The 13,026-nt window shown below is 41.9% G+C and overlaps 1 long non-coding RNA gene across 1 annotated transcript; it reads right to left on the bottom strand.

Moving 5' to 3' along the window:
* Window positions 1-4,619: 4,619 nt before the first annotated feature.
* LOC139560392 (uncharacterized) lies at window positions 4,620-12,720 on the bottom strand. The gene is made up of 3 exons (XR_011671928.1): window positions 12,552-12,720; window positions 6,265-6,459; window positions 4,620-6,155 (listed from the first exon to the last, which is right to left on the bottom strand). It is a non-coding gene; the product is annotated as an uncharacterized lncRNA (long non-coding RNA).
* Between the last annotated feature and the right edge of the window lie 306 nt (window positions 12,721-13,026).

The following is a 13,026-nucleotide window of genomic DNA, read 5'->3' as shown; positions in this document are numbered from 1 at the left end:
GCAAAAACGGGGAGATTTGATTAACCATTGTCAAGTCCTAGGTGATGGAGATCATATCCAACCTCATTCCCCTGAAACACGCACACACTGGTCCTCCATTGTGACCATTTCCCCAAGCATCTCTGTGCAGTCAGACTTTTGATTATTTTGTGCCACCAGGGCCACAATAATATGCCCCCTTTCTGATTGTCCGAGTGTGACCCCTTCCCCATGGGTTACTGCAGCCAGTGTTGCCAACACTGCCACTGCCTGGGTGGCGGTACCCCACCGCAATCCTCACCGGCTAGGTACAAGGTTGTCAAGGTTCTCATTAGCAGCTTTGAGAATTTCCTTGTATATTATGCTCTCCCATCAGGGGGCTCAGGATTTGTAGGACCAACCCTGCCAGGCAGGCTCTGAATCTTGAGGGGGCGGTGCTGCTCTAGTAGGTCTCTGAACGCATTATGGCTGCATACAGGCCGCTTACAGCAGGCCCATAACAGATAGGGACTTCTCTTTAGTGTATGGGTCGTTCAGGTGGGTGTCTAGCGTATAAGGTTGTGGACCATTCCATCACAACCCCTGCTCACAGGCACACATTGGTTCTGGGATATGCAACCATTTCCTTTCTCATTCACTTAACGCCACACTTTTCCAAACACCAAAAACACACACCACACCTTCCATCACAATACATCCCCACATCCCCACATACTGTGCCTTCTATGTCTTCTGTTTGCTGTGTTTTTACCTCCACCATGTTGAAATAGTACTTTTGTGTTCCAATTAGTTATATTTGAAGATTATATAAAAAAAAAAATTGTATTATTACAATCCTAGTGGTTAGAGCGTTGGGCCAGTAACCGAAAGGTTGCTGGATCAAATCCCCGAGCTGACAAGGTAAAAATCTGTCGTTCTGCCCCTGAACAAGGCAGTTATCCCACTGTTATAACCCGGTAGGCCGTTATTGTAAGTAAGAATTTGTTCTTAACCGACTTGCCTAGTTAAATAAAGATTCAATAAAAAATATATATTAACAAAATCCCTACCATGGCTAGTATTGGGTGTTCCATTATTTGAATCTCCTCTCTGAGAACGTTGTAATTTTTAGAATAGCCATGGAGTAGTCTTTGTGTCTCAGAACATTTGGTTGTCAATATACAGTTTATCGACTACGAGAGCTACACACTTCCCTTTTAATCTATTCTCCTTGAAGATTGGATACAGAACTTTGCGTTATTCTGCAATCTCCCTCGGGAACTGATCATTCATGCTTATTTTCGTGCCAGCGAGTCTTTTACCCAGGCTTTTAACCATTACTTTACTTTTACCCTGAACGACAGGGTGCTACCTCGTTTCCGTTCTACCACCAGACGGCAGGGCACTACAACGTATCCGTTCCACCATATTCTTCAAAGGACAAGGGAGATCTCTGCTGGGCAACCCAGCCTTCCATCTTCGACCAATCTATCGAAGCGCAGCTCAGAGTAAATATATTTCTTGCATTTTCCTTTTCCGAATGGGCGGTTATTTAGAATGCATAAGATTCTGTATTTAGGATAGCATAGCTTCACAAGACCCAATCCTTTTGTTCCTCAGTCTTCCCATGCTTTCATTCAAACCCAACCCCCTTTCTTTGTGTAACCAGCCATCATATCGGTTTCGCCCGCTAGGGACGTTTTCTTTTATGACATAATTAGTTATCAATGTATGATCCATCCTGTGTATATGTAATTATGTGTGATTATTTAGGTATTTAGTAAATAAATAATTAAACCAAATTTTGTATTGCTGATTAAACGTGTTAGCCAGGGTTCATGAAGATAACAAAGAATTTTACGACGTTCAGATGAGACTGAATAAGGTGACGATTAATAATTGACTGCTATTGATATAAAAGATTACCAGATCTTTAAGAGTTTATTCAGAAGACAACAGCTCTATAAACATTCTTCCGTGGTGCCCCGACTTCCTAGTTAATGACATTTACATGATTAGTTTAATCAGGTAATATTAATTACAGAGGATTTATTTGATAAAATAGCATGTCATATATCAGTTAATACATAGTAAAGACATGACACGTGTAACATCAGCAACTGTAGATCATTTTATTAGCTAGCTATGTAACATAATTGACGAGGGTTGACATTAGTTATGATTATGCATTTCAATCTCACAAAATTACAGGCATGACGCAAGATAGTATTCTAAAGATGTAAATAACAAGTATTGTATATCCAACAAGCTAGCTGGATATACAAGCTTACTTGCAAACAGTGAGGACAAATAATAATGCAACAATTTACTGTTGTAAATCTCTAAAACCGAAGCTGGTTTTACTATAAACATATTTGCCTAAGCATGCCTGATAGACATGGCTGTAGGTAGATACTGTCTGTCTACCTAGGTACATTTGTAAGGTCTGTTCACTGAGCAAAGGTAGAGGGTTATGTCAATATTTCTTCTTATTAAATCTAATTGTATTTGTCACGTGCCGAAAACAACAGGTGTAGACCTTAGTGAAATGCTTATTTACACGGCCCTAACTAACAATGCAGTTAAAAAAATATATAATAATTAGGCTAGATATTGTTGTAAATGTTATCTCTGTGCCTGTGCACATGTATGCATGTTCAACTAGTCTACCCTAATGTTGATGTTATACTGGCACAGTTCAACTGTCGTTCAAACCGTAGAATATTGTATAATTATGTATCTTTTTTTGTCTTACAGACAATAACGTGTGGTGCCAGGGCTTCTTCCTGGAGTGAATTCTAGATACAGAGACATAATTCCTTTGCCTGCGTGTATCTCTGTATTCCTCGAAGGATTAGACATTATGCAGGATTTCAATCAGATGACTCATGAGGAGCTTGATCATGACAACACTCCTTCCACGGCTTTACAAGTATTCCCTGAACTTTACTACACTGATCTTACTGTATGTTTCTTTGTGAATGGTAATTGTATCACGACCACCAGTTCTCTTAACTACAGATTGTTACGCCAGATAATGTGATTGAACCAAATATGTGACCCGTTTCAGGAAACTAGGTGTATGTCGTGGGTCACTACTTCACATGAGAGCCATTTAAATGTAATCTTAATTTTTTTATCAAAAACGTTTTTTGGCAGAAATGCCTTCTGGGACATGTGAACTTTTATGTGCCTTAATAACTTGTATGCCATCTGTAAATACAAATGAAATTGTTAAATTACGAGCCTAGTTGGTTTAGCCAGAGAAAAAGTAAGCAACCTTCCCGCTAACCATGATTGGCTGAGATAATGAGTGGGCTGGACATGCCGAGAGATGAGTTCAGATTGGTCTGCCATATAGACGCTTCTGTCTATTTGAGCTGGTTATTTATGTGTAGGTAATCCTGTCTAATGCTGCTTTTTGATATATATATTGCTTAGTAGAACTGCATAAGTGTTGCTCTCCACTTTCTGGAAGACCGAATATTGAAATCAGTGGAATTAGAGTATGATAGCTAAGGAGATGGAGAAAACAGCTATCTCCAGATGACATCTTCAAACTAAGGGCAACCATGGCATCCATGACAGGGAGAAGCATCCAACCATAAAGTATACGGGTAAGATAGTCTAGCTAGCTACATTTTCAGAAATGACAAGTTTCTAATTTTGACAAAGTATTTTCATTTCAAGTTAAAGTGTACTGTTAGCTAGCTGACTGGCTACCTAGCTAACGTTACGTGTATGAACTTATTATTCGTATCTCAGAGACATCTGCTTGGCTAGTTATAGCCTAATGTTAGCTAGTTAACATTGAACCTGGTTGGTTAGCTACCTGCAGATTCATGCAGGGTAGTAACGTCATGAGTTGGGATTATGGTTCATTGTTTACCTAGCTAGCTAGCTAGCTCCATGTCTTAACAAAATACTTCACTATGCAAGTAACCATTACGGGTGCGTTCGTAAATTCCGTCTGGCCATCTACTCCGATTTCAGAGCACTCTGGTCTGTGTGCCAGAGCGCAGAATAACTGATGAATTTACTAACGTCAATACCCGTTGAATATGGCCGGTGTCAGTAAACATCGGCAAAAAAGCGTAATTAAATTGTTGCCAGCAGCACAGTTAGTCACCAATGCTCTGAATAACAGGAAAACATCCTAACCAGCTCTGCTACGGCGAGTAAAACGGTCAGAGTGAGGTGTTCTCTCATTTGTGTCTGGAAAGTAGCTAGCAAGCTAGCCAACGTTAGCCAGTTAGCTTGGGTGCTTGACTGCCGTTGTGAGGTCAGAACGCTCGGATCAACTCTACTCCTCGGCCAGAGCGTTCTGAACACCCCGAGAGCGAAACGCTCTGAATTTACAAATGGACAATCTGACAAATTCTCTGAATTTACTAACGCCCAGAGCGCACTCTGAGCACTCTCTGACACTCCAGATTGAATTTACGAACACCCTATATATTCATTAACCAGATTACGCCGGATTCCTGACGTCGATGAGTGATACATCAGTTCTAGAATGTTGTTGACATTAAGAATTGCCTTTGTTTAGACATCCAGCCTGTATTGTAGTTTCATGACCAGAGACAAATCTTCAAAGACAAAGTATTTATTTATTCGGCGTAGTACATGCATTCACATTCTTGATTTATAGGATCCCACGATATGATTGATATGTCAAGTGATAAATTCCCAAGTTATCAATTAAAAGTTTATGGAAAAACTGCACTTGTCCTCATGTGAAAATGATAGTTTATTAAATACTTTACAGCGATATCAAACATGATTTATATTGCACATTTCTTACAACAAATGCATTTCAAGGTTATCAAAGTAATCTGTTAAACGGCGTGTGGCACTTAACATCCTTCCTCTTGGCAGGTCTCTATAGGTAACCAGGGGATTCTCTCTACCACATGCAAATGCCTGCGTGGAGCTCATATGTTTAGCCATGAAGCCTGTTTTGGCGGTTCACAATATTGGCCGATTTTGTGTGACTCAAAATGGGTCAAAATTCTAAGAAGATCCAGCAACAAAAAAAAGGACCATGTACATTTCAGGTAAAAACAACAACCCAATGTTTATATCCCAGGACAAATTAGCTACCAACAGCACGCAAGCTAGATAAATGTCCATGAATGTTTCATATGTGATTCAACCTGTCCCCAAATTAATATAGTTGGTTCAGAGTTCGTTTTGATATTTGCATGTCCTGATCATGTCTGGTGTGGATGGACAAAATCAACATGCGCACACGGACGCACGCATGTGGCCGGTGTAGTCAGCGTGTAAGGAACCGTCTCTGGGGCAGTTTTAGTGGAATGACATGTCTCCTTGAACCTGAGCCAGAATAACCGCTGTCATCCCTGTCTGTAACGGACATTGTTAAAAAAAAAACAAGGGCTCCTGGGGCATGCTGGCATCCTGGCTGGCAGGGCGATGTTGGTGGAGCAGCAGAAGGCTATACGGCAGGCAACAGTTGGGCAGCAAACCAACTCCAACTGGCACACCATGAGGAGAGGGAGGTCAGCTCCAGCACACTGGAAGGGAGACCTCTGACAAACTCATGTTGCTCCTCCTGTTTTCTGGGAAGCCAATTGTCCCAACATATTCTACCTAGTTCATACACACACACTAGGCTCCCAGAATAGGTTATGTTAAATACATGTTTTGCTCAAAGCAGCCAATTAAAGTAATGTAGCTAACGTAAGTTCAATCACAAAGGCTGGTCTGAGTGCATCTCCTCAGTTTCATTCAGCAGTACAACACAATTCACATTGCATTTTATCATGGGCACCAGTGGGAATTTATATTTGTGATGTTTAAATTATGTTTTACCCCCAGAGTTAGAGAGAGAGTGAGAGAGAGAGAGAGAGAGAGAGAGGAGAGAGAGTACATCACTTCCATCAGCTCTCATTGCTGAGGATGGCATTGATCATGCACTGCTTCTTGTGGGGTGAGCCTGATGTTCCGCATGTCACGGCTCACATCGAGAACATGGAGAAAAGGGGACACGAGGTCAAAATATTGATGCATCTACTACTGTTTTACGCAATGTTGTATCATATTTGATGAGTTACTGACCTGTCCGTCCACGGGCTCCATCCGCTGTAGTCTCTAAAACTGGACGCGTGCACTCGGATCACACTGGCACAGGATGTCCATGCACCGGATGGCCTGAGAGATGCACTCCTGTTGGACTGGAAAACAAACACATTTGGTCAGTGGTGGGTCTTTTTCAATGCTCAATGATGTATCAACATCCTTATCTTGACAGAAAATGCATTGTTTATCATAACAGAACCCCACCTTGGAAAAAGTGGTCCTTCAACACCCAAACCTTATGCCTCATTGTTCGCTCATTTCCCAATCAACAATCTGGATCGTCCTCTTCTGCCATGGTGGGTGAGCTACTTTTTCTGGTAAATACAGGGCCATTTCTCTTTCCCAACGGAAAATGGCAGCTACAGACCAGAGTGGTCACTGGGTTTCCAGTCCGCCCATCTGAAATAATTAAAAAAAGGCCACTGTGTTCTTGGGGACCTTCAATGCTGCAGACATTTTTTGGTACCCTTCACCAGATCTGTGCCTCAGTTGAGGCAGTTGCACTGTCAACTGTGGAGTAGTCATATTGATTGCCCTACACATGAAGGCCAATGAGGCCACATGATCTACTACCATGGTTTTCTCTGTAATCGAGCATTTATGCACGCATATCCCATTAACAATCGGCTGAGGCTCCACTGGCGGCCTCGATGTGGCCACTATCTGCCGATATGTTGTATCTGGAGTATTTTGAACACTAGGTGTGTTATTCACTTTCCAAACAGCCTCAGCATAGGATACATTGTTTGTAATTTTGTACCTCTGCGCTTCCATGGCTTTCTGTTGTACTTCACATCATCCATATGCTGCACTATGTTCTCTGTCACAGTTACAACATTTAACATTAGCATCAGGCCCACATTTCCCATACTCGTGATCCCCACCACACTTTGCACATCTCATTTTACCTTTGCACACATTAGCAACATGCCCCTTGCGTTGGCACTTAATGTACCGAAGTGGAGGCGGCATGTACTCTCTAACCAAATAACTGAGTGATCCTAGCTGCAACCTATGCAGCAGGTTCCCCTCAAATTGTAACAGTACAGTTGTAGTGTCCACTCCACTGCCACTCTTTTTGCTTCAATAACTTATCCTCCTTTCAGGGAAGCATTAACTTCTTCCATGGTAATTTCAATGGCATCCCAGCAATTACTCTTCTCAGTTTAGACATAGCACCAGGAATGTGAAATCTCACCCGACCCCCATATAGTGATTTGAATTTCAAAACTTTCTCCTGCTGAATTTTACTATTTGCAATGATCAGGACCTTCCCATAACCCAGCGGTTTGGCATCCTTAATCAACCTAATCCCTTTCCTAATTTCTTTTGTCATATGCAACTGATGGAAGTACCTTTTCCACATGTAATATACAGTATCAGAATCCCTTGACTGACGAGAAACATTCACTGGTGCAGTCTCAATTACCATTGTGTCTTCAACGCGACTCGTTCCTTCCACTCTTCTCACCGCCTCCAGATAGTAGACATGCTAGACATCCCTTATTCTCGCCACCTCTTTCTCCTTTACCCTAACAGGGCAATCCTGGGCCTTAGGCACATGTACACCACCACAGTTGCAGCATATAACCTCAGATGGCATAGATATTCTTCCGGTCTGCATACACTTGATACATGCCCAAATCTTTTGCTTTTATAACACTGGAGGGGCTTGTGCACAAAAGCTCTTACTTGGTATCTCATGAAGCCTAGCTTTACATGAGAAGGGAGAGACTTTCCAAATAACTATAATATGGATGAAGTGGGTTTCCTTACTCCATCCACCAACCTCTCTTTCGTATTATCTGAGATCCCCAAAGATTGGAAAGCTGCCGTGGTCATCCCCCTCTTCCAATGGGGAGACACTCTAGACCCAAACTGTTAGAGACCCATATCTATCCTACCCTGCCTTTCCAAGGTCTTTAAAAGCCAAGTTAACAAACAGATCACCGACCATTTCGAATCCCACCACACCTTCTCCGCTATGCAATCTGGTTTCCGAGCTGGTCATGGGTGCACCTCAGCCACGCTCAAGGTCCTAAACGATATCATAACCTCCATCGATAAGAGACAATACTGTGCAGCTGTATTCATAGACCTGGCCAAGGCTTTCGACTCTGTCAATCACCACATTCTTATCGGCAGACTCAACAGCCTTAGTTTCTCAAATGACTGCCTCGCCTGGTTCACCAACTACTTCTCAGACAGAGTTCAGTGTGTCAAATCGGAGGGCCTGTTGTCCGGACCTCTGGCAGTCTCTATGGTGGTGCCACAGGGTTCAATTCTCGTGCCGACTCTTTTCTCTGTATACATCAATGATGTCGCTCTTGCTGCTGGTGATTCTCTGATCCACCTCTACGTAGACGATACCATTCTGTGTACTTCTGGCTCTTCTTTGGACACTGTGTTAACTAACCTCCAAACGAGCTTCAATGCCATACAACTCTCCTTTCGTGGCCTCCAACTGCTCTTAAATGCAAGTACAACTAAATGCATGCTCTTCAACCGATCGCTACCAGCACCTGCCCGCCTGTCCAGCATCACTACTCTGGACGGTTCTGACTTAGAATATGTGGACATCTACAAATACCTAGGTGTCTGTGAACTCTACTTCCAGACTCACATTAATTAACTTCTTATGGCTGCAGGGGCAGTATTGAGTAGCTTGGATGAAAGGTGCCCAGAGTAAACGGCCTGCTCCTCAGTCATAGTTGCTAATATATGCATATTATTATCAGTATTGGATAAAAAACATTCTGAAGTTTCTAAAACTGTTTGAATTATGTATGTGAGTAGAACAGAACTCATATGGCAGGCAAAAACCTGAGAAGAAATCCAACCAGGAAGTGAGAAATCTGAGGTTGGTCGATTTTCAACTCATCGCCTATTGAAAACACTGTAGGATATGGATATGTTTGCACTTCCTACGGCTTCCACTAGATGTCAACAGTCTGTAGAACCTTGAATGAAGCTTCTACTGTGATGTGGGGCTGAATGAGAGGGGAATGAGTCAGTGGTCTGGCAGAGAGCCAGGTCCTGGTCACGCGCATTCCACATGATATCGACTTGCGTTCCATTACTTCTATAGACACAAAGGAATTCTCCGGTTGGAACGTTATTGAATATTTATGATAACAACATCCTAAAGATTGATTCTATACTTAGTTTGACAAGTTTATTCGACCTGTAATATAACTTCTTGAAGTTTGTCCGAAGTTCGCCTGGACCTGCACGAGCGTTTGTATATGTGTACTAAACGCGCTAACAAAAGTAGCTACTTGGACATAAATGATGGACATTACCGAACAAAACAAACATTTCTTGTGGAAGTGGGAGTCCTGGGAGTGCATTCCAATGAAGATCAGCAAAGGTAAGTGAAGATTTATAATGCTTTTTATGAGTTTTGTTGACTGCAATATTTGGCGGGTAACTGTATGGCTTCCTATTGTGGCTGAACGCTGTTCTCAGATTATTTAATATTGTGCTTTTGCCGGAAAGCTTTTTGAAATCTGACACAGCGGTTGCATTAAGAACAAGTGTATCTTTAATTCTATGTAAAACATGTATCTTTCATCAAAGTTTATGATGAGTATTTATGTTATTTGACGTGGCTCTCTGCAATTTCTCTGGATATTTTGGCGGCATTTCTGAACATGGCCAATGTAAACTGAGGTTTTTGGATATAAATATGAACTTAATCGAACAAAACATATATGTATTGTGTAACATGAAGTCCTAGGAGTGTCATCTGATGAAGATCATCAAAGGTTAGTGATTCATTCTATCTCTATTTCTGCTTTTTGTGACTCCTGTCTTTGGCTGGAAAAATAGCGGTGTTTTTCTGTGATTTTGAGGTGACCTAACATAATCGTTTGTGGTGCTTTCGCTGTAAAGTCTATTTGAAATCGGACACTTTGGTGGGATTAACAACAAGATTACCTTTAAAATGGTATAAGATACATGTATGTTTGAGGAATTGTAATTATGAGATTTCTGTTGTTTGAATTTGGCGCCCTGCACTTTCACTGGCTGTTGTCATATCATCCTGTTAACGGGATTGCAGCCATAAGAAGCATCTCCAATCCAAAATTAAATCTAGAATCGGCTCCCTATTTCGCAACAAAGCATCCTTCACTCATGCTGCCAAACAATACCCTCGTAAAACTGACTATCCTACCGATCCTTGACTTCGGCGATGTCATTTACAAAATAGCCTCCAACACTCTACTCAGACTGCATCCAATTTGCTATCACAGTGCCATCTGTTCTGTCACCAAAGCCCCATATACTAACCACCACTGCGACCTGTATGCTCTCGATGGCTGGCCCTCACTTCATATTTGTCGCCAAACCCTCTGGCTCCAGGTCATCTATAAGTCTTTGCTAGGTAAAGCCCCGCCTTATCTCAGCTCGCTGGTCACCATAGCAGCACACACCCGTAGCACGCGCTCCAGCAGGTATGTTTCACTGGTCAATTCCTCGTTTGGCCGCCTTTCCTTCCAGTTCTCTGCTGCCAATGACTGGAACGAATTGCAAAAATCACTGAAGCTGGAGACATATATCTCCCTCACTAACTTTAAGCATCAGCTGTCAGAGCAGCTTACCGATCATTGCACCTGTACATAGCCCATCTGCAAATACCCCAAATACCTCATCCCCATATTACTATTATTTATTTTTTCTCCTTTGCACCCCAGTATCTCTACTTGCACATTCATCTTCTGCATATCTATCACTCCAGTGTTTAATTGCTCAATTGTAATTATTTCACCACTATGGCCTATTTACCTCCCTTATCTTACCTCATTTGCACACACTGTATATAGATTTTTTGATTGTGTTATTGACTGTATGTTTGTTGTTTGTGTCACACTGCTTTGCTTTATCTTGGCCAGGTCGCGGTTGTAAATGAGAACTTGTTCTCAACTAGCCTACCTGGTTTAATAAAGGTAAAAAAAAAAAATGTATACTGGTCAGTCAATGTGCAGCAATCTCTTTACCTACTTCCTCAGGTATATCATCTCTCCCCCTCTTGCTCTCCCTCTGTACTGCACCTGCTGTCTCGACCTCTGAATTCTCAGCTATGAAAAGCCAACTGACATTTTCTCCTGAGGTGCTGACCTGTTGCACCCTCTACCACCACTGTGATTATTTGACCCTGCTGCTCATCTATGAACGTTTGAACATCTTGAAAAACGATTTGGCCATAATGGCCAAGTACTCTAATGAACTCTACCCAGCAGAGGACTGGCCACCCTTCAGTGCCTGGTTCCTAGGTTTCTGCCTTTCTGGGTTCCTGCCTTTCTAGGGAGTTTTTCCCAGCCACCGTGCTTCTACATCTGCATTTCTTGCTGTTTGAGGTTTTAGGCTGGGTTTCTATATAAGCACTTTGTGACATCTGCTGATGTAAAAATACATTTAATTTGATTCCACTAACTGATGTACATAAATATATTATCCATACACAAAACATTACATCCAAAACTCTGAGGTGCAATGCATGCTTCTTCTGTTACATGGACTCTTGTGACTCCACCTCATCCAATGCATCCATGGGCGGCAGGTAGCCTAGCAGTTAAGAGTGTTGGGCCAGTAACCGAAATGTTGCTGGTTCAAATCCCTGAGCCTACTAGGTGAAAAATCTGTTGATGCGCTCCAGTTGCACTGGATAAGATGTCTGCTAAATGTAAATGTAAGGATATTCCTCATGACTTCGAACACATCCCCCAGGTAACATTGATCCAAAACCCTCACTCGGACTATAAACGAATCTAGGGTTTCCATCACAACTCTTTTGTTTCCTTTCTTTTTTAGCCTATAGCCCACTCCTTCTCACTCTGTACCCTCATTAGCTTCTGCTTTGGGGCGTGGCTTACGGAGCGCGTATTATGAAAGTCTCGAGTTATATGATTACACCGGTGCACCGGTCGAATGCATCGGCTTTAGGCTCGCGAGTAATTGAATTATGTGTAAAATGCATCCAGTAAAAATAAAAAATAAACGTAATATGGGTTATTTATTTTTGAACTGCCATTTTCTCTGTAGTAATGGTGAAAACACAACGGTCACGAATCTGCGCTCCATTTATTATATATGGCACTCAGAGGCTGTGGGTACAGGGAAGCCTATAATCACAACAATTATACCGCGTTCACGTCCTGTCGGAAACTGGGAAATTTCCGTCTTGCAAACCTAGTCAGACACCCGAGTTTCCCACTTGGGAGGTACATGTACCAGATGTTTTATTTAACCTTTATATAACTAGGCAAGTCAGTTAAGAACAAATTCTTACTTACAGTACATTGACGGCCTACCCCGGCCAAACACGAAATCAACCAATGGAAAGACACTGGGCCTCATAACCGTTGCTTATATTTCATACTAAATATCTGCATGCGACATTTCTGAAAAGCCTGCGCACTTACAAAAATATAAAGATTCATAAACTTGGTGCATGCCAAACATACGCATACGTTATAGACTTTACTTACAACAGTGTGTGTGTGAATGAGCATTCGAACTCAGCCTGGAAAACGTCCTCCATTCACCTTTTATGGTGACAATAATGCACTTTATTTGTATACTTTGCAACTATTGGATAGCATGGCAGTTTGTAAAAGAAAGAGCAATGGCAATTTATCACATTTCAGTAGAGGTGTAGGCAGAATGCTTTATTTCAAGATTTGAACACGATATCCCAGAAACCCCAACTCTCGTTGGCAGTCGCCGCTGGCATGACGTCAACAGATTTTGTGGCTGTTTTATCTAGTGAAAACGCAGTGTAGACGATTTTGACTTTGTGACTGTGGTAACTAGTGACAACCCGGTAGAGTTGGGGCATTTGAGATCGAGGATGCTGATGCAATAACAGTTAAGGACAAGATTGAAGATAATGCGACTAAATTTTTCTCCACACAGATATTATATATGGAATAATAATATATTGTATAAAAATACTTCTTTGTT

Source organism: Salvelinus alpinus, chromosome 30 (assembly GCF_045679555.1).
Source record: "Salvelinus alpinus chromosome 30, SLU_Salpinus.1, whole genome shotgun sequence".
Lineage (NCBI taxonomy): Eukaryota > Metazoa > Chordata > Actinopteri > Salmoniformes > Salmonidae > Salvelinus > Salvelinus alpinus.
The sequence above is the reverse complement of the archived record's forward strand: the minus strand, read 5'-3'. Positions and strand labels throughout refer to the sequence as shown.